The following is a 21,753-nucleotide window of genomic DNA, read 5'->3' as shown; positions in this document are numbered from 1 at the left end:
AAGAACATCAGCAGGCAGCCACTAGAAAAGACACTGCTGGGGTGAGGTAGGCCAGTTACTCTCCCCCTGCTAAGAAAAGAGGAGCACCCACTTGAAAAAGTGCCTCTTACTCAGTTAGCAAAGGTTTCTGCTAACTTCTTAAGAACATCCCCCCCCCAATATGGATAATGCTATGTCCTGTTCAGCACAACATGTTTAGTAGTTCAGATTATAAATATGAATAGCCTCTGTGAATACTTTTAGCATAATCCCAGTTTATATCTATGTACTGACTACAAATTCAGTCCTAACAAGGCTAAAAAAAAAGATTTGACCCGATCCCTTTTAATTACCATAAAAGGCATAAACTGAAAGGGCTTTTTTTGTTTTAACCTTATGTCCTTACACAGCCATTGCAGAGAGGAGGACATGGCGCTGACAGGTTCTTATAAATATAAGCATGCCATGCCTACAATCTTAAAAGAAAGGCGCGTGGCTGTGTTTACTTCTGTTGTCGCCTCTGACCACGCCATTTATGAATTATAAATGTGGAGCAGCTTTGCTCTTCCACCAGGACTTTCCTACCTCATAACCTGAAGTGTTTACCAGAATACTACAAGCAGGAACAGTATGGAGATTTGCAGAAAGTTGATTTACAATTCAGCTTGGGGCAGGATGGGGAGACCCTGGAAATCTGCTAAATAGAGCATGTTCTCACAGCATGGCATAGCTAGAGGGGGTGCCAAGCACTAAGTTTTGCAGGGAGCCTCACTGTAGCATGCAAGCGACCCCAAAATGGAGGCCCTGTTTAAATAGGACACTTGACAAGAACTTACATCTTGTCTTTGTGCCCAGATTTGCTATACGTGAAGCATGAGCAAACTCATATGGTTTCACAGCATGAACTTCAGATCCATAGGCTGGGCTGTTTGATTGAAACAAGACACTGGTTTCATGGAACGACATGTGAGTCAAGCACATGCAGCCCAATCCTATCCAACTTTCCAGCACCAATGCAGCTGCAATGTGGCCCTGAGGTAAAGAAATAAACATTCCCTTACCTTGAGGAGGCCCCCATGACTCCCCACCCAGTGCTTGCCCCATTGGCATGGCTGCATCAATGCTGTTAGACAGGAAAGTTAGACAGGATTGGGCCCTCCGTGTTGCATATAATCTAGCCATGGTCAAAGCAAAGGGACACTAATGTTTGCATCAAAACAACTCAAATTTCAGGCTCCAAATAAAAGAAATGCAAAAAAGAAAATAAAAATCAATGTATTGACTTATTTTGTGCCATTTCAGTAACCTGTTGCATTGTATTTGAGTTAAGTGAATATAGTCAGCCTGACAGTGGATTGGAGACTGAATGAGATTAAGGGCCCAATCCTATACAATTTTCCAGTGCCAGTGCAGCTGTGCCAGTGGGTTGTGTACTACATCCTGTGTTGGGGAGGCAATCACAGAGGCCTTCTCAAGGAATGGGAACATTTGTTGCCTTACCTCGGGGCTGCACTGTGGCTGCACCGGTGCTGGAAAGTTGGATAGGATTGGGCCCTTAGTTATGTGTGACTGTTTTTGAACACCCTGTCCCTCTCAAAACACTTTCTGGAGGGGTTTGCCATTATGGGTTAGTGGTAATAAGAGCTTTGTGTTGTCCAGTCCTTTTCAAACTAAGATCGCTGGTCAGCCTGTCTTCACAATTTTGAACAATTTGACATCCTAATCCTAAATACAGTTATTTGAAGTTAAATCTGGTTTATGTCAATGAAGATTTCTCCCATATTAATGAGATTAGTAGGATCACATCAATCAGGTATCTGCAGACGCCTTTGTACAACATGGGGCCTACAGCTGATTAGTTTGTGGAAAAGTCTATTTGGGGGGGGGTATCTCCTAGCAATAGCTACTATTGCATTAAATAGACTCTGGAAGTACCAAATTTCCTCCCATGGATCTGGGACAGCTGAGCTGTCCCTAGATGTCTCCTCTAGGTAAGGGAACATTCATTCCATGACATAGAGGGGTCTACTCAGACCTGCATTAGTAAAATCACTGGTGCAACTCCACATGGGCTTGAGCCATGGGATCGGATTCAGGAAGGAGGGTAGGATTTGTTGTCTGCTACTGCTACAGAACCTGCCCCCTTCCCAGAGCCTAGCCACCCTTCCCCCACCTTCTTCGCTGCTCCATTCTGCCTACTCCTGTTGCCACCTCATTCCACCTGCCCTTGTTCTGCCCTCCTCCTACCCTGTCCTGCCTCCCCCATTAATTTAACTTGCATTGATGGGTCCACAATGACCCTCAAGGCTCTGCCTTTCCCACCAGTGCTCCACACACTGCCTGAAGGGTATTTACGAGTGCCATAAATTGGTAGAACGCTCATTCCACCAGCGTTAAAGCTCCACCAAACTCACAGTCTGGCAGCATCTTATGCAAGGTTTACATTTCATGGTCTTCCCATAAAACCAAAATTGGGTATACTCAAATCTCCCTTAAAGCCAAGAAACGCATACTGTCTTTTTAGGGAAAAGCACAGTACAAGAGACACACAGCTACTGAGAGGGCTGAAGGTACAACAGCTTCATTCTCCCATTTCAAGGTCACTGGGGGCATAAACAGAGTAACTGGAATGGTGGACAGAATCGCCCGCACTATTTACACTGTTGATTTCCTTTGTCTTTTGCTGGGGGAGTATGTATACGGTTCTTGAATTGGCACAGTTACAAAGAAGATGCTGACCATCTGTGTTATAACTACCAGTATATGTTTTGCTCTGTGGGGCAAAAAAGCATCTTTGAGGGGGTGATTTTAATTGGGAAAATGGGATGGGGAGAAAGGTTAAACCTCCTTCCCCAATATCACAGTCCTATTTTGAATCTCTCCCCCCCACCAACACCACACACACTGACTGCTATTAACAGTTCAGTGGGGGGGTGTTATTCACAGACCTCCTGTGTCACATCTAGTTTGGACCTAACTAATGAAAAAAAAGTTTAAATTTCACAAAAAAAAACCAAGCACTCATAACGCATGTTTTGTTGTATGCTGGTAGAACAATCAATAATGTCAGTGTCTCCCACTAGGTGTATTCATTTCATTGTGTTATTTGCATTTAGTGTACAGTTGATTAATAACTCAGGTTGTAAATGAAGTCTCAGGTCGTGGTGGTGGCTGGTGATTTGCAAGCAGAGCATAAATGTCATTCAGCAATTATTTAAAACCATTTAACTCATTCAAGGTTTATGGGTCTTATAAGGCACCTGCAGGGTGAGATTTTGTCCAGGTCAGATAATTGAATCCTGAAATCTGGCCAGCAACTGTGCTGAGTACCTTTTTAATGATCTGATACTACATGCATATACCAGTGGCACAGATTATCGCAGTATGTAGTTGAGCAAATGTCACTTATTTGGTCAATAAATAAATTGGCTCATTCATTGGAATTAGACATAATGGTTAATGAGCCAAATGCTTTTTTTTTAAATAATGCTGCTAACGATTCATACATAATGGCTTTAACTAGGTATGTCTTGCACTGAGTTTAACCTGGCTTGTCAAGTGTTGGGCCACACAGTCTCGTAAACAAGTGTCATTATGATATTCTGTATGGTTTTCTTTCAGTCTTTTTTTTCCTTTTTATTCTGTCAATGACAGTAGCCCATGATGTAAATGAATGTGTTTATTTTTTTTTTAACAATGTACAGAATTATGATGTTGTATAGGTTCATGTGTGTAAATAGACTGGCTTTTCATATTTGTAAGACTGCATTTGTATTGGGTGTTTCTGTTCTTTAATCTATAAAATAGTCTATAAAATGTATAGCAGTAGTTATTGTGAATTGTTACAAACACACACACACACACACACAAATCATGTTTAACACCAAAACCCACACCCCTGGCACTAGCCATGAACCCTGAGCAACCTCAGGATATACATGTGCTGAAGCAATTTTCCAAATGTGTACACCTTGCCAGTGGCATTGCTAGAGGGGGTGCAAGAGGGGGTGCAAAGCACTAAGTTTTGCAGGTGCCTGAACGTGCAGTGCAAGCAAACTCTCCCCGTCCCCTTTGGAACCATTCTAGGCAGTGGGAGCAAAGCATTCACCTCCGAACGCACATTGATTCTGCACTTGTATAGTCCTAGGTTGTTCAGGGCTATGCCACTGCCCCAAGCTGGATGAGGAACTCTATACCCAAACCTGATCCTCTTCTGCTGCAGCTGCTGGAGCTCAGAGAGACTTTAGGAAATACTGTAGTGCCAACTGAGAATAGGGGAGGACTTCTTCCTTTTTCCTGCTAAACAGATGATTGGCACAGTAGATGATTGACAGGACAGAGTTGGGCAGACGTGTGCAAATTGGTTTGAGGCCATGAAGAACAACTGGGGCACCCAGACCAGGTTGCACATCCCCATCTGAATCAAAGGACACAGTCATAAATTTTGAGAAGGCCTAGAACATGAACAGTGCAGAGCTGATAGAGGTGCACATCCAATTGTATTTGTTATCAGCTGTGCACAGAGAAGGTTGTCTCCATGCACACATCACCCAGTGGTGTCACTAGGGTTTCCATCACCTGCTGCGGGAGGTCAGCATGTCACCCCCATGATAAACCTCCTCCCATGCAGTGGATGGGGCAACACCCTTGGCAGTGGGTATGGTGATGCATTATCGCCCACTTTTTTTTGACTGTAACTTTTAATAGAATAGAGATATTTCAACGCTGTTTAGTTCATTGCATTCTGCATGAAATTACACATCAAGTGAAATATAAAATGATAGCATTATTCAAACATACCAAGATTTAAAAAAATTTTGGCCAGCAGTGGTGTCACCTCCCTGTGTGCATCACCCAGTATGGCCCGCAGCCCCGAACCAACGCCACTGACGTCTCCCAAGTGGATTGAGGCATTTATTGTATTTGCACGACTGGTAATGTGTCAAGAGACCACAATAAACTGGTATACTGAGTAACATTTCATTGACTCATTTGTGATGACATATGACATGTCATTGCATGTACATTCCATATTACTAATGACATAACAGTTTGTAATGACATATTGCTTAGAATACCAGTTTAAAGTGGTGCCTTGACACAATGTAGGAACTGGCCCATTAATATATCAGGCCTGTGTGATGTGCCTTGATGGGCCAGTTGTTTCTGCCTGCAGTGATCCTACTTGCCCCCAAATGAACTGGCACATACTGTCTGCTGCCTACACTGCCTAGTTTCTGTGGAGGCTTTGCCTGGGTAAGAATAAAATAAAGCTACCTGCCTTTCCAGAGGACAACTCACAGTTGGGGACCAAACTAGGAACATGGGAAGCCACTACTTCAACAAGATCTAAAGGCAAGGCTGTGTGTAGTGCCTTACATCCACTGCCAATTGTGGATGTCTTCTCAATTTGCTGTTCTGGTTACAGCCACTTTATTTCATCCATTTGAAGGTATCCTCTCAAATTGTCCTTTTTGTATTGCATCCTCCCAACTTCCTCAAGCGTAAGATGTCCCAGGGTTAGCACTTGTGTTTCCTTTGTTAGAGAGACCAATGGTGATTTAGTGCCCGATCCTGATGGGCTCACACCAGCCCAACGCCAGCGCGCACTGTTGCAAACATGCCATAAGGTACACCTGCAACAGTTAGCACTGGCCCAGCGCCAGGCCAGCACCAGTTGAAGGCCAGCCAGATGCCACCTAGTGCTCTGAGCAAGCACCAGGTGGCAGAGAGGTGAGTGGGGGTGTGTAGAGGAAGGCTTACTGAGGTGGGGTAGGGGGAGAAAGCAGGGTGGGAGGGGGTGGGGCCGGCAGAGATCAGGTCTGCCAGATCCATAGCCCCATGTCGGGCCTTCTGGCCTGACATGGGGCTGCTTTATTTTGTGCTTGCTAAATAGCCAGAGATGTTGGGAGCCACCAGCAGCTGCCCAGTGCGCTCAAGATGCAACGGCAGCCATTTTGGCACCCTGGGCATTAAGCAGCTCAGGATTGGGCTGCCTTGGGGCTTCTGTAATAAATGCTTTATTTTGATACAGTCTGGAGCATTTTCTTCCTGTGTCTAATCCATTATTTGAACTTTCAAAATGCAAAGCCTTTTTTAAACTAGGAGAACAATATGGATGCTCCTTTCTGCCAAATTAAAAACAATCATAAATAACATTTAAATATGGATGCCACCCAACAGCTTGGAATCCAAAGGGGGAGAGTTATTGAGATGAATGTCTGCATCTGAATAAAACTCAGCGAGCTCTTCACAACTGACATCCAGCACAGAAGCCGAAGAGCAAGAAAATCTGGGGTCATTTCAGGAAAGAATTCAAAGCATTTCTCAGCAACGCAAGAAAACAACACTAAGGAGTTATTCTTGGGAGTTGTCTTAAGTGAGATATAGTCAAAAGACTAAATTTGGAATCTATCTTATGCTTAGTGTGCTGCTTCTTATATAAATAATAACATTAAGAATGAAAATTGACAACTGTCAGTCCAATCAGAACCCCATTGCAGTGAGACATACTTGCAGTGTCAAGGTAACACTGCGTAGTGATGTAGGAATAATTATAGCAGTGCATCAACACTCTCTGCTAAGAAACTGAATCTTACACTCTGCACTGATTATTTGAAACTATCCACTACTACGTTCCTTGAGAGAATAAATGTGGAAAGACAAAGAAATGTCAGTATTTCCATTATATGAAAAGTTGGGGGTTACTCCAACTCAGAGGTCAGCAATGGGGAGAGGGAAATGTTGAATTCGCATCAGCAACATGATTCAGCTAAATTCAACTACTTTTAGGGTCTGATCCTGAGCAATACACACCAGCCCAGCACCGCGTGCACTGTCACAAATGCGCCATAAGGCACGCCTGCCACAGTCTGCGCCAGGGCCGGCGCCGGAGCTGACTCAGCGCTAGCCCGCACTGGACCAGCACTGGCCGGCAGACAGATGACTGCCACCTGGAGCTCCTGATACACACCGGGTAACGGAAAGGTAAGATTGGTTGGAGGGAAAGTGTTCCAGGGTGGGGGAGGAGGGGGAAGGCATGGCAAGGGAGCAGGGTAGGAGGGAGGCTGAGATTGTGGCAGGCCGCTGCAGCCCCAGGCACTGGAAAGTTCAGGACTGGGCTGTGAAAGTCTACTGATTGTAATGGAGAAATTCCACACGTGCTAAAATCTTTTCCATATAAATTGATGAGGCTTAAAGAGATTGGCTGAGATGAGCCCCAGTTTGGGCTTCAATATTACTTTTTTGCTGATCAAGTACATTAAGTTTATGGTTTCTTAAATTTGCTTTGCGTCTCCTAAACACAGGAGTAGCATCTGTACTTGAGTGTTCACCTTTTCTGGAAAAGATTAAATAATAGCTGAAGTAATTTGAATCCTTATATAATAATATAGATAACAAACCCTGATATGCATTACAAGAACATGGTTACTCCCTATGGGGAAGTCTCCAGTGCAAATAGTGATTAAACATCTGTCAGCTCTTAGCTACTGCTTTTCAAATCCTATGGTGCGGGCTACGATATTGCAAATTTGGAGGAATCAGAGAGTCGAACCTCTAGATTTCATTAAAGGTGCCCCTCAATTCTGTCATAAGCTGAGCAGTGGTACCTATACAGCCAGTCATTTACTGTATTTGTTTTTTCTTGCCTTAATCAGGATAGCTTTGGCCTTAAGAGATCAGTTATGTTATTTATCAGGAATCCAGCCCAGAGTTTGTCCTGCCAAATTCAAAAAGTATTGAGGACAAAAATTACTCCTTGAAACAGAGAGATGGAAATGGCTCCCAGTCCCATTAATCTAAAGCACAGTATGGCTGGCTCTCCTTAGGCCCATCCATCAGAACTGAGGTACGCAAATGCCAGAACTATGCATGGAAAAATAGCTCCGAGCCGGTGTCTTTGTCCAGTATCTGTCAGGGAACAGTGCTGCTTAATGGCTCCTGCAGGAGTGGGCCCGCTATTCCGCCACGAGAATCGCCCCACCCCTTCCCCCTTTACCAGTTTCGGGCCATTTTTTAAACGAGCGCAGTCTCAATTAGGCCTGCGGCCTGAATTGTTTGGGCTGCATTCATTTAGGATTGGGGCAGCATCCATTTAGGATTGGGGCAGCATTCATTTAGGATTGGGGCAGCATCCATTGCGGCCAGCATTGGTTTCTCCCCCCAGGGCATCAGGCGCATCGGTAGATGACGCTCTGGTGCCTTTAAATCCTAAGTGCGTAAAGGTGCCGCCAGGGCTCTGTGTGCAACGCCAGTGGGCACAATGTGTGCACTGCCAGGTTGGCACAATGTGTCAGAGCCAGGTAGGCCCTGTTGGCAGCGCTCAGTGAGCGTGTGCCACACCAGTGTTGGCGAGATGTGTCAGAGCCGAGTAGGCTCTGTTGGCAGCGCTCAGCGGGCGTGTGCCGCGCCAGTGTTGGCGAGATTTGTCAGAGCCGAGTAGGCTCTGTTGGCAGCGCTCAGCGGGCGTGTGCCGCGCCAGTGTTGGCGAGATGTGTCAGAGCCGAGTAGGCTCTGTTGGCAGCGCTCAGAGGGCGTGTGCCGCGCCAGTGTTGGCGAGATGTGTCAGAGCCGAGTAGGCGCTGTTGGCAGCGCTTGGAGGGCGTTTGCCGCGCCAGTGTCGGCGCAAGGGGTAGGTGGGGTCCTGTAAGTTAGCTAAGGCGGACCAGGTCACTGTCCATGACTGGCCATGGGAGCGAGTATTAGAGCGGAGGAAGGATTCCTCCTTTCTCTTGGCCAGTGAGCTTATCTCACGATGTGCTTCTTTTTCCCACAGGTCCGCGAAGGAGCTGCCCAGCCAGGGTCTTGATCTGCAGACATTCCATAGTTTTTTTTGGGCCCGGAAGCATGCCATGTCATCCAGTTTCGGCTCTCAGCTGGCGCTGGGTGATGTTGCGCACATTGATTGGTTGGCCAAGAGGGGTATGTGTTGGGGCCAATTTTTTTCCCAGCCATTTTGGAGTACATTGCTGTTAACCCCCTGCCACAGGTAATCGTGGTGCACTTGGGCAAAAATGACTTGGGTCAGAGAACGTCCATGTCCTTGAGGCTCCAGGCCCGCAAGGATTTTGACTCATTAGTCTGTCAGTTTCCCGGGATTACTATCCTGTGGTCTGACATGCTGCCTAGGAGAATTTGGCGCTGGGCGAGTTGTGTAAAAAGAATTGAGGTAGCACGATTAAGGGTCAACGCTTACCTGGGCAGGGTCGTCACGGAGCTTGGTGGAGCGGCTATCCATCATCCCAGCATTGCTTTTGAGGAGCCTGATCTTTACCGTGGCGATGGGGTTCACCTTTCTCCTATGGGTTATGGGCGCTTTCTTTCAGAGTTGCAACAAGGCTTGGCCCTCTTTTTGGGTGTAGGGAAGGCCAAGCGCAAGGCTGACCTTCCCTTGTGGTGGTAGAAGTGCGGGGTGGGTAGACAGAAGACCTTCTCCGGCGTCCAATCTAAACCAGCAAGGGCAGGGGTGAGCCAGAACCGCTCTTTGGATGCTTGTCCGGCTCGAGGAGGCAGGCTGGCTAGCCCCTGGTCTGAACTTTGGGGCCTTGCAGGGGTGACCTGAAGGCAGAGTAGTTTGGCTGGCTTACCCTCTTTGGGCGACAGTGAAAGGCGGGCTTAATAACAATTGAGCTACGCCTGGAGTTGGGTGGACGCCCCATGAGACTGGGGGACGTAGACAGCTAGGCCGTTTCCCCCATTTAGAACCCCGCACTTAGTTTGGGTATTGTTTCCTATTTTGCCTTGTTGCGCTTGTTGTAAGTTAATAAAGTGGCCCATTTAATCCCATACCTGTTGTCGGCTGTATTTATTGGGGAATGCATGGTAACTGAGGTACGCAAATGCCAGAACTATGCATGGAAAAATAGCTTTCCAGCATTTCACTTGGTATTAAACATCACCCAAGGTTTCTCTACATCAGTGTTTCTCAAACTGTGGCTTGGGACCCACTAGGTGGGTCACGAGTCAATTTCAGGTGGGTTCCCATTCATTTCAATATTTTATTTGTAATATATCAGACTGGTATGTGACTGCATTTGGGGAAATGTTACAGACCTGTACTTTTAACGGGCTATTATGTATGTGCTTTGAACGATGACAGTCAATGGGGCTTAGTCCTGGGTAAGTGTGGGTAGGATTGCAGCCTACAAATGTTAAAAAATTTCCTGCTTGATGATGTCACTTCCAGTCATGACATCACTTCTGGTGGTTCCTGACAGATTCTCAGTCTATAAAGTGGGTCCTGATGCTAAAAATGTGAGAACCACTGATCTACATGACTGCTTCATTCTCACTGCAGCACTCTTCATGTCAATACGTTGACATGGATTAAGCAAGACCTCAGCATGAGGGGCATCTCTGATTTCTGTGTATTCCCTCTTCTCCCCCTCCCCCGTGCTTAATGCCCCCCATGATACACCATTCCAGAGAATCCCCCACTCTGCAGAACCAGCTTTTCAACAGACACAGAGAGCTGCAGCAGGACAAAGTCTGGCAATTCCTGCAGCACAAGTGGGATCCTGCTCATGGCGGTTTGAATACGAGCCGTTGTATTGGACCAAATGAAAGATTTCAGGTTGCATTAGAGACAAACATCAGACCAGTTCTCAGGCTCAGAATGCCATTTTTAGTGCTCCCCTTGAAAAACTGGAAGAAAAAGAAAACTAGTATGGCAGGAAGAGAGGTCTAGTTCTGCCCACTGTTCTGCTGGCTGTAGCAAAAGCCAGCCAATCCTTCATGCCCACTTCATTTTGCCACGCGTGGCAACCAGGCCTGAGTCCCTTGGAAGCCAATAGAACAGTGGTTCTCACACTTTTAGCACCAGGACCCACTTTTTAGTATGAGAATCTGTCAGGACCCACCAGAAGTGATGTCATGACCAGAAGTGACATCATCAAGCAGGAAATTTTTTAACAATTGTAGGCTGCAATCCTACCCACACTTACCTAGGAGTAAGCCCCATTGACTGCCATCGTTTAAAGCATATACACAATAGCCTGTTAAAAGTACAGGTCTGTGACATTTCCCCAAATGCAGTCACAATACCATGGGAGCATCAAGTCTAATACTCGTATATTTAAAATAAAATATTGAAATGGAGACTCACCTGAAATTGGCTCTCATCCCACCTAGTGGGTCGCAACCCACAGTTTGAGAAACACTACAATAGAACAAATGAGTCACGCATAATGGATGTCTCCTTGGTCTTTATGAGACTTGGGCATAGCTACTCTTAGCTGGATTGGAGCCATGGTCTTGTATCTTCTGCATTCAATTTGAGATTATTCATTTCAATTATTGTACATCAGATCGCTCCCATTCTTAAAAGGAAGCAAATATGTGGATCATTGAAAAGGAAAAGGCCTGAACCAAGATTGACTTCCTTAAAAGGTCAAGGAGTGCTTACATTCTTCGCAAAAAAAAACAGAATAAATGTGATAAACATGCAACTGGGGCAACCATATCAGTTTATCTTGGGCCTTTGCATTTACAAGTGCATCTTTGTGTGTGTTCCTATGGCTCTTGAGACTCCGCTACCAATAAGAATTTTATAGCTCAGTTGTTCTATTACGCCATGCCTGGTTTATGACTTTGCTGTGCATAATGACGTCTGTGTTTTCTTTAACTGACCACTGGCATTCCTGGGTTTGGTGTCCTTTCTTTTATGGGGATCCTTATTCAAGGCATTCCAGGTCCAGCAAAGTGCACCTGCTTCCTTTGTGGATACAACTTTGTGAAACTGTACAGATTGGCTGGCGGCCCACAAGTAATAGAAGAGAATGCTGCTGGTGCTTTCACAATCCTTATTCTCAGCATCTCAGCTGAGGCCATTGCAAAGGGAGTGCTTTTTTTTTGTTGGCAACCTTCAGTCTCGAAAGACTATGGTATTGCGCTCTGAATGGTGGTTCTGGAACAGCGTCTAGTGTGCCTGAAAAGGCCGATTCGGGAGTCACAATCCCTTCCACACTGGGAGCAAGTGCAGTCTGTCCCTGGTCTGTCTCCCTGGCTATGGGCCTTCCTTCTTTGCCTCTTTGCCTCAGTCTGTTGGCCAAGTGTCTCTTCAAACTGGGAAAGGCCATGCTGCACAGCCTGCCTCCAAGCGGGCCGCTCAGAGGCCAGGTTTTCCCACTTGTTGAGGTCCACTCCTAAGGCCTTCAGATCCATCTTGCAGATGTCCTTGTATCGCAGCTGTGGTCTACCTGTAGGGCGCTTTCCTTGCACGAGTTCTCCATAGAGGAGATCCTTTGGGATCCGGCCATCATCCATTCTCACAACATGACCGAGCCAACGCAGGCGTCTCTGTTTAAGCAGTGCATACATGCTAGGGATTCCAGCTCGTTCCAGGACTGTGTTGTTTGGAACTTTGTCCTGCCAGGTGATGCCGAGGATGCATCGGAGGCAGCGCATGTGGAAAGCGTTCAGTTTCCTCTCTTGTTGTGAGCGAAGAGTCCATGACTCGCTGCAGTACAGAAGTGTACTCAGGACGCAAGCTCTGTAGACCTGGATCTTGGTACGTTCCGTCAGCTTCTTGTTGGACCAGACTCTCTTTGTGAGTCTGGAAAACGTGGTAACTGCTTTACCGATGAGCTTGTTTAGCTCGGTATCGAGAGAAAGAGTGTTGGGGATCGTTGAACCAAGGTACACAAAGTCATGGACAACCTCCAGTTCATGCACAGAGATTGTGATGCAGGGAGGTGAGTCCACATCCTGAACCATGACCTGTGTTTTCTTCAGGCTGATTGTCAGTCCAGAGTGCTGGGGTATGCATAAGCCACTGGGGAGGGCTCAACAGTAGAGCACACGTATGGCATGCATAACATCTGTGATTAAATGCTTAGCAACTCCATTTAAAGGTAAGTTAGATGTAAGGCTGGGAAAACTTTCTGACCGAAACCTCCTGCTGCCAATCACAGGTAAAATGCAGGTGCAACTAATTTTAAAAAATAGTTTTACCATGTTTTTTTTTTAATGAAATTTAGTTTGGGGAAGCAAGGCTGCAATGTTTTTACTTACCAGCAGTGGAATGTGAGTTCTGCTGTCATAAATAGATGACAAGATTGGGCCATGAACTCTGGAAAATCAATTCTGTTCTTCCCACATCCCCAGGGTCCCCTGTGATGGGAAGGCATTCTGAGAGCTCTCATCCAGTTCACTTCATTCACAGAGGTGGCATCATGTTAGTGACTAGTCTGGCCAGGGCAACCCCTTTTACTCTCAGTACTATTGGCAGTGATACCCACTGCACCATAAGGGGATGAGCGGGGGGATCCCCAACAATCTGGCACCAGGACAGATATTCATTCCATAGAAGTAATGTCCGCTTATAAAAGCAATGTGCAAAGAACTAGTTCAATATTTTTTAAAATTTATTTTTATTTTAAGAAATTTATACTCTGCCTTTCCCATGCCAAAGCAAATGCCTAAGGCAACTTACAAAGCTTTATAGTCAAGTATAGTCAAATCATTATCCACCATGCAGGAAACACTAACATGAACACAATCACGGGGATGGAAGAAGCAGGGAATTTGTGAGATAGATTTTGCTAACTGTACGAGGAGATGTCACATCAAAGCTTCCACCAGAGTACATGTACTTAAGTTGCAGTCGCCTTGGGCAGAAAAACACTTCACAGTATTAAATTCCTGAGAGAGAAGACCATGGAGCAGCAGATAATAAATCCAGTTGCTGTTCATGACTCTCGAGGAGTTTTAGAGAGCTCACCCAGAGCATGCTCATGAAATACAAGTTTGCAATTACTTCAAAGGAGAGTCCTGTGGTCTGAATAGCGAGATTGTGTTCTGCTTCACCCTTCGCTGAAATTGGGACAAAGCCGATTGGGAACTGAGGATTGGTTTGCTGACGGCAGCTAGAATAGAGCTGGCCTTCAAACACAGATTGGCCCAGGCACCATCAATACAAGATTGGATTGTCAATATGGAATATTATTAAAATGATAGAATAAGCCATCTTTATTAGGAGACCAGAAAGCAGGCTGAGGTTTAAAGATTGGCAGTCTAAAAAGGTGCCTTTTATACTGTTGTGGGACACTTATTTGAATCAATAAACTGAACCAGGATTATTAATATTATGAGAATGATTGTTCTGTATAATATTGATTTAATGTGCAACTTCATGTCATAAAATAGACCAGTGGTTCCCAAACATGTTGCATTGGGACCCACTTTTTAGAATGAGAATCTATCAGAACCCACCAGTAGTGATGTCATGACCGGAAGTGACATCATCGAGCAGGAAAATTTTTAACAATCCTAGGCTGCAATCCTACCCACACTTACCCAGGAGTGACAGTCATTGTTAAAAGCATATACATAGTAGCTTGTTATTTTCTTCTGTGTTGGACCTAGGGCCTGTTTGATACCATCATACATCCCCTTGATGTTGCCCGTGTCAGCTGCTATCTGTATCTGGGAACAGAGCTGGAGCCAGTAGTTGTTAGTACATCTCCTGGCAGTCTGTTGGACTTTGCTGCAAGCAGCTCGGAGGTCCTGCAAGTTGCGCTCACTGGGACAGGCCTTGTATGCTGCTTGAGCTCTCCTCTTTTCCTCAATGACTGGCGTCAACTCCTCAGAGTGGGCTTCAAACCAGTCTGCCGCCTTGTTGGTCTTCTTGCCGAATATGGACAAGGCGGTGTTGTAAACAGCATTCTTGAAATGTTCCCATCTGATGGATGCGTTTGCGTTGGCCGGGCCTGGAAGAGATTCCTCAAGCGCTTGTGCAAATTCCTCCACTTTTCTCTGATCCCGGGTCTTGCTGGTATCAATGCGAGGTCTTCCTTCCTTTTTCGTGTGGTACAGTCACTTTGTTTGCAGTTTCACTCTGCTGCACACCAGGGAGTGGTCAGTGTCGCAGGCAGCACCCTGATAGCTGCGTGTGATCTTGATGCTGGGAAGGCTGGAGCGTCTGGTGAGAATCAGGTCGAGCTGGTGCCAGTGCTTTGATCTTGGGTGTCTCCAAGAGACTCTATGTTGGGGCTTCGTGTTGAAGAACGTGTTGCTGACACAGAGACCGTGATGACAGCAAAACTCTAGCAGGCGTTGGCCATTTTCGTTCATCTTCCCAGTGCCGAAATGACCTAAGCAAGTGGGCCACGAACTGTTATCAGCACCAACTCTAGCATTGAAAACGCTGAGGATGAACAATGGCTCTTTTACGGGGATCTTCTTGATAGTGGTGGCCAGGTCAACATAGAATTTATCTTTGGCTTCTGCTGGAAACGACAGAGTCGGTGCATAAGCACTGATGAGAATGACAGGTCCTGCTGATGACTGGAGCTGCAGGGACAAAATTCTTTCACTTCCCACAGTAGGTGGGATGATGGATTCCAGCAGGGTATTTCTGACCGCAAAGCCAACGCCATGTTCCCTGGTTTCGTTTGGTGGTTTTCCCTGCCAGAAAAATGAGAAATTTCTCTCCTTGACAGATCCGGAATCTGGCAGCCTCATCTCTTGAAGGGCGACGATGCGCATCTGCAGTCTGCTCAGCTCCATGTCGATGACAGCTGTTTTGCGTGCGTCGTCTATTTCTTGCAGGTCATCAGAGAAGCCAGGTGTCATTGTCCTTACATTCCAGGTGCCCAGCATTAGGGCAGGAGTTTCCAGGAGACATTTCCAGCTGAAATGTCTGTGTGACTTCCTCTTTGCCAACGATGCAGCTGTCACTACCCACTCTGCCAAAGATCTCCAGCAGCTCATGGATCGTTTTAGCAAGGCCTGCCAAGATTTTGGACTGACAATCAGCCTGAAGAAAACACAGGTAATGGTTCAGGATGTGGACTCACCTCCCTGCATTACAATCTCTGCGCATGAACTGGAGGTTGTCCATGACTTTGTGTACCTTGGCTCAACGATCTCCAACACTCTTTCTCTCGATACCAAGCTAAACAAGCGCATCGGTAAAGCAGCTACCACATTTTTGAGACTCATAAAGAGAGTCTGGTCCATCAGGAAGCTGACGGAACATACCAAGATCCAGGTCTACAGAGCTTGCGTCCTGAGTACACTTCTGTACTGCAGCGAGTCATGGACTCTTTGCTCACAACAGGAGAGAAAACTGAACACTTTCCACATGCGCTGCCTCCGATGCATTCTCGGCATCACCTGGCAGGACAAAGTTCCAAACAATACGGTCCTGGAACGTGCTGGAATCCCTAGCATGCACGCGCTGCTTAAACAGAGACGCCTGCGTTGGCTCGGTCATGTCGTGAGAATGGATGATGGCCGGATCCCAAAGGATCTTCTCTATGGAGAACTTGTGCAAGGAAAGCGCCCTACAGGTAGACCACAGCTGCGACACAAGGACATCTGCAAGATGGATCTGAAGGCCTTAGGAGTGGACCTCAACAAGTGGGAAACCTTGGCCTGTGAGCGGCCCAGTTGGAGGCAGGCTGTGCAGCATGGCCTTTCCCAGTTTGAAGAGACACTTGGCCAACAGACTGAGGCAAAGAGGCAAAGAAGGAAGGCCCATAGCCAGGGAGACAGACCAGGGACAGACTGCACTTGTTCCCAGTGTGGAATGGATTGTCACTCCCGAACCACCATTCAGAGCGCGATACCATAGCCTTTCGAGACTGAAGGTTGCCAACAGTAGCTTGCTAAAAGTACAGATCTGTAATATTTCCCCAAATGTAGTCACATACCAGTCTAATATATTAAAATACTGAAATGAATGGGGACCCACCTGAAATTGACTCGGGACCCACCTAGTCGGTTCCGACCCAGTTTGAGAAACACTGGAATAGACTACAGTATTCTATTTTTTGAAAAAGCACAGAAGTTGCTGTTTAAGACCTCAGCATGGCTGAATAAAATTCTCCTTCATGGCAGGTCAAAGTAGTATACCTTCTCAGCTTGAGTTAATCCATTGACTGGTGGATTGTCACCCAGGAGGTGTGTATGTATGTACACTATATGTAGCTCAGCTTCAGTGTACAAAAATGGAATAACTCAAAATTTGCCTGCACTGAATGAACTGACATCTACAAAAATACTTTTGTGAAGCAAGGGTAAAGCAAGGGAGGAGGAGATGCTGGCCTAAAACTCTTCTTCCTGAAAGATTAATATTCTGTGGAATGACATGCGTATGGAAGAACATTAAATCGTGTGAGCCTCTTTCTGCAGTCTGAAGTGGTTCAGCTTTGGGCAAACGTTAACCCATTTGTGAGAACTAAGCCATAATCATCTAAATTTAGATAGGTTGGAGCCTATAAATGTGAGATAATCCATATTGGTGCTATGGATTAAGGACCAATCCTATTCAACTTTCCAGCACTGGTGCAGCCGCAATACAGCCTTGAGGTAAGGGGACAAATGTTTCCATGCCTTGAGGAGGTTTCTGTGACTGCCCCACCACCACAGGATACAGCGCACACCCCGCTGGCACTGGAAAATTGAATAGAATTGGGCCCTAAGTCTGTTGATATTTGGACACTCCTGTACATCTATGGCCAAATCACACAACTATAAATTTTGTTTTTAGTCTAATTTTTCTTTGTATTTTTAAACTGATTCATGGGGATATCAGTACTTTGCTCCTCTCTCAGTTCCAGTCCAGATTCTGCTATGGGGGGTTTTGTGGGTTAGGAATTCCTGAATAGGACTACAAGGAAAACCAGCCTTTCTCCCTCATTAAGCATGGAATACATAACTCTTCTCCATTCAATATGCTCTCCTGTATGAGGGGATAATTGACTCCTGACAAAAAGCGATCAGCTGAAACCCTGTTATTTCTAAGCAATGCCTTCCTGGCAATAGAAAGAAGTTATGATGAGGTAACCATATAAACTGCTGTTATGAATTACTCAGATTAAATAAGAGGGGTGTAAATGCAGCAGGAGCTGCTGTTTTTATCACTTAACACACAAAACATGGTTTCCAGTTACTTGACAATGGCTACTTTGAAAAATGATTTGTGATTGCTGGCTCTCACTGGAGGCCACACAAGAGGTGATGCGGTTATTCTGTGACTGAAGCTCACAAATGTGCAGGGTCCACACTGCAAGAGAGGAGCTTCTGGTTGGATATTAGGAAGAAATTCTTGCCAGTAAGGGCGATTTGGCAGTGGAACAGATTGCCAAAGGAGGTGGTGGATTCTTCCTCACTGGAGATCATCAAGCAGAGGCTCCTCAGGAACTTGCTGGAGATGTTCTAGGACAGTGGTTCCCAACCCTTTTCACTTGTGCACCCCTTGGCAGCCCATTTCCATAAACTGTACCCCAATATTAGCAAAATGTTTGTAATTAATATTAATATAAGCCCTCATCTCCTATAAATGAAAACCCATACTTCATGTATTTATCACAATATTTTCTCTTTCTACCTATTTGAAGAACTGAAGACTGTGCCTTTTCACTGTTTTGCACCAACTGTTTTACAGCAGATGTGTCCGGAGAAATTCTTGGTGATTGATCACTTTCCACATTATGTTTCAGCTTTTTTATGTGCTGGTTTTCAACCGCTGATTCATACATGAATTGATGACCAAAAACTAGCTATTGGTGGAGCATTCACAGCAAGCTAGCTACCTTCCTTTCTGCCTGCCTTGCTGGCCATGCAAAGCTTTCTGTGGCACTACCTGCCTTTTCCTGCCATTATTCAAATACCCCTAAAGGTCCTGTCAAGTACCCCTGGGGGTACACATACCCCAGGTTGGGAACCACTGCTCTAGGAGGATTTCATGCTATGTACATGGAGAGCAGTGGTTCTCACATTTTTAGCATCAGGATCCACTTTTTAGAATGAGAATCTGTCAGGACCCACCGGAAGTGATGTTGTGACCGGAAGTGACATCATCACGCAGGAAAATGTTTAACAATTGTAGGTTGCAAGCCTACCCACACTTACCCAGGAGTAAGCCTCATTGACTATCATTGTTCAAAGCATATACATAATAGCCTGCTTAAAGTACAGGTCTGTAAAATTTCCCCAAATGCAGTCACATACCAGTCTAATATATTACAAATAAAATATTCAAATGAATGGGGATCCACCTGAAATTGGCTCGTGACCCACCTAGTGGGTCTCAAGCCACAGTTCGAGAAACACTGATGTAGAGGGTTAGACTAGACTTGTGGGTCACTTCCAACTCTATGATTCTATGAAATTCTTCTCCTTTTTCAAATATCAGCTATGGGTGAGATGTGATTCAAAGTCTTGACCCCATGCCCATTCCCCAACTTAAATTGCCTTTCCAAGGGCCAAATCCTATCCAATTTTCCAGTGCCGGTGAAGCTGTGCCAATGGGGCGTGCACTGAATCTTGTGCTGGGGAGGCAGTCATAGAGGCCTCCTCAAGGTATGGGTACATTTGTTCCCTTACCTTGGAGCTGAACTGCAGCTGCATCGATGCTGGAAATTTGGATAGGATTGGGCCCAAAAGCTGCAATTACCCAGGGAGGGGGGAATAAGGTGTGATGTTTCACCAGAATAGCTAAAATCAAACTTTCAAACTTTTCTGAAGATGAACTTGTTCCCATAATATTGCCATTACCCTGACTTTACTCTGGCTTCCTCTCCCAGATAAATATGTAATTTCAGTTTCATTCTCTCTTTTGATATATTTCTATGAACGGCATATATTTTTGCCCCAAAGAAGAAATACTGTGATCTGAAACAGCATAGTGTAGCATGCTATTAACTCATGTTGCTTGGTTGAGTGGCAGGGGCCCATTTAAAAGCCAAAAAATGGAACAGGGACGGTAAATATTTAAAAAACCCAAATAATACCGTGTCAAAAATTTCTTATTGCCTAATTGCCATTAACCTTTGTCACAGTGCTTTCACATTGTGTCAGCTTCCATGAGCAGCGAAAATTGGCAGGAGAGGAAATATACATTGGGAAAATAGGACAGTCTGAAATAGTAATTAGATCCTTCTGTTCATTGGAAGGGAAATGCAGAAGAATGATAATTAAAGTACTCTCCTAAAAGCCAGTAATCAGAGATGGTCTGCTTCTATAATTGACATCTGGGCAGCCTTTTGCAGTTAGTGCGCTCCATTCATCCTGCAATAAGAGAAGATGGCAAGATTAAAGGGCAGATCTGTTATTTTATGCAAAGATTTTGATTTATACCCATATTTCTAAATCAAACCCAATCTATGCCTAGCATGTAGTAGCTGCAATACCAATAAAACTGTCAGCCCAATCCTAAACTGCGCTGGAGCAGTGGGGCTGCATGGCCCCTGCTGTATCCAGCACAGCTTTGGAGCAGGTTGGAGGTCTTCTCAGGGTCAGGGGATATTTTCCCCCTTACATTGAGTAACACCCCATCCTCCCCTATAGGACTACTCAGATCTGTGCCTGCTAAATAGCAAGTGCAAGTCGGAGCAGCCCCAGGCAAAGCTGAAAGGCCCAGCTTTGGATTAGCCGGAAGCCTGCTCTGCCAATCTTATCCCTCTCCCAGGCCCGATCCAACCCCTTTTCACCCTCCCTGTGCCCAGAAATACCCCTTCCCCATCTCCTTTCCACCACCCTCCTCCCACCCTTGTGCCACCAGCACATTTCTTACCTCAGCCAGTGGCCACTCTGATGGATGCACATTTGTGACATTCAAGGCGGTGCAGCGGCTGCTGCACCAGCAGATTGCCAGGTAAGGATTGTGCTCTGAGTTTTTTTACATGCTCTCTTATCTCATGTCCGTGTTTGTAAGTCTTCTTGTAGACTTACTGTACTGCTATGCTACAGTGTGCTAAGAGCTGCAAGACTCATGAAAGTGAAGTAGCCTTTGCCCAGACGGTTGCTGCTTCGTGATGAAAAAGATTACCCAACAATGTTTAAATAAATCATTTTGAAAGCTATTTGGTTTCTCTCAGCTGAATGTTTACCTGCATCCTAAACCACAAAAACTCTAGGAAGCTTCTGACACCATTAAGAATTCTATATACAGTTTTGGACGCAATCCTAAACAAATTTCTAGCACTGCATTGCCCTTACCTTGGTGCTAGGAAATTGGTTAGGATTGCACCCTTTACTAGTTAGATTCTGAGGCCTATGTAATTTATCAGGGCAAATGGACTTTGCAGAGCCAGGAGTGCAGTTCAAGTTTTAAGATGGTGATGGAGGAAGTCCCTCACTCATTACCGGTAGGTTATATCCCCAAGCACTATGCAAAAGGATCTTGAATTATAAAACCATGGAAATCAAAAGAACCTGCCCTGGTAATAATCAAAGCTCTGAAGTCTCAGACAACAGGAGAAGAGATAACTTGCTTGTACTTATTGTGTTGTTTGCTGAATCTTGGGTGGAAAACTGAATTCAGTATTTATCTAGAAAATTTCTGTACCGCCTTTCATCAAGTATATACCACATAGTCCTCAAGTTGTTTTACAACCAGATTAAAACACACGTAATTAAACATACATAAAAACAATACTTAAAACCACAGTGGCCTAAAAACAACATATTGAAATATAAAAACATCAAACATAAGATTTTTTTTTAAGTAAATAACAAAGTCCAGCAGGCACCTCCCCAGCCTCCTCAATTGCCAAACCTTTTCCCCCACCCTACCCAACACCAAAAGCCATTTGAAAAAAAAGTTTTCAATATTCTGAGTTCAACAGAAAACACAATTCAGAATAAAATAAATATTGAAAAAAGTTTTCAATATTCTGAGTTCAACAGAAAACAAATTTCGGCTGGCAAAGCAGGGGATTAATGTTATAAAATCCACTGCTTATTAAGAGAATTTATACCCCCTCCTTTCTTCTGTACTGTAGTAAAGACAGCTCACAACAAAAATTAGAAGCAGTTCAATGCAAG

Source organism: Tiliqua scincoides, chromosome 5 (genome assembly GCF_035046505.1).
Source record: "Tiliqua scincoides isolate rTilSci1 chromosome 5, rTilSci1.hap2, whole genome shotgun sequence".
In the NCBI taxonomy this organism is placed as follows: Eukaryota; Metazoa; Chordata; class Lepidosauria; order Squamata; family Scincidae; genus Tiliqua; species Tiliqua scincoides.
Note: the sequence above shows the minus strand (reverse complement) of the source record.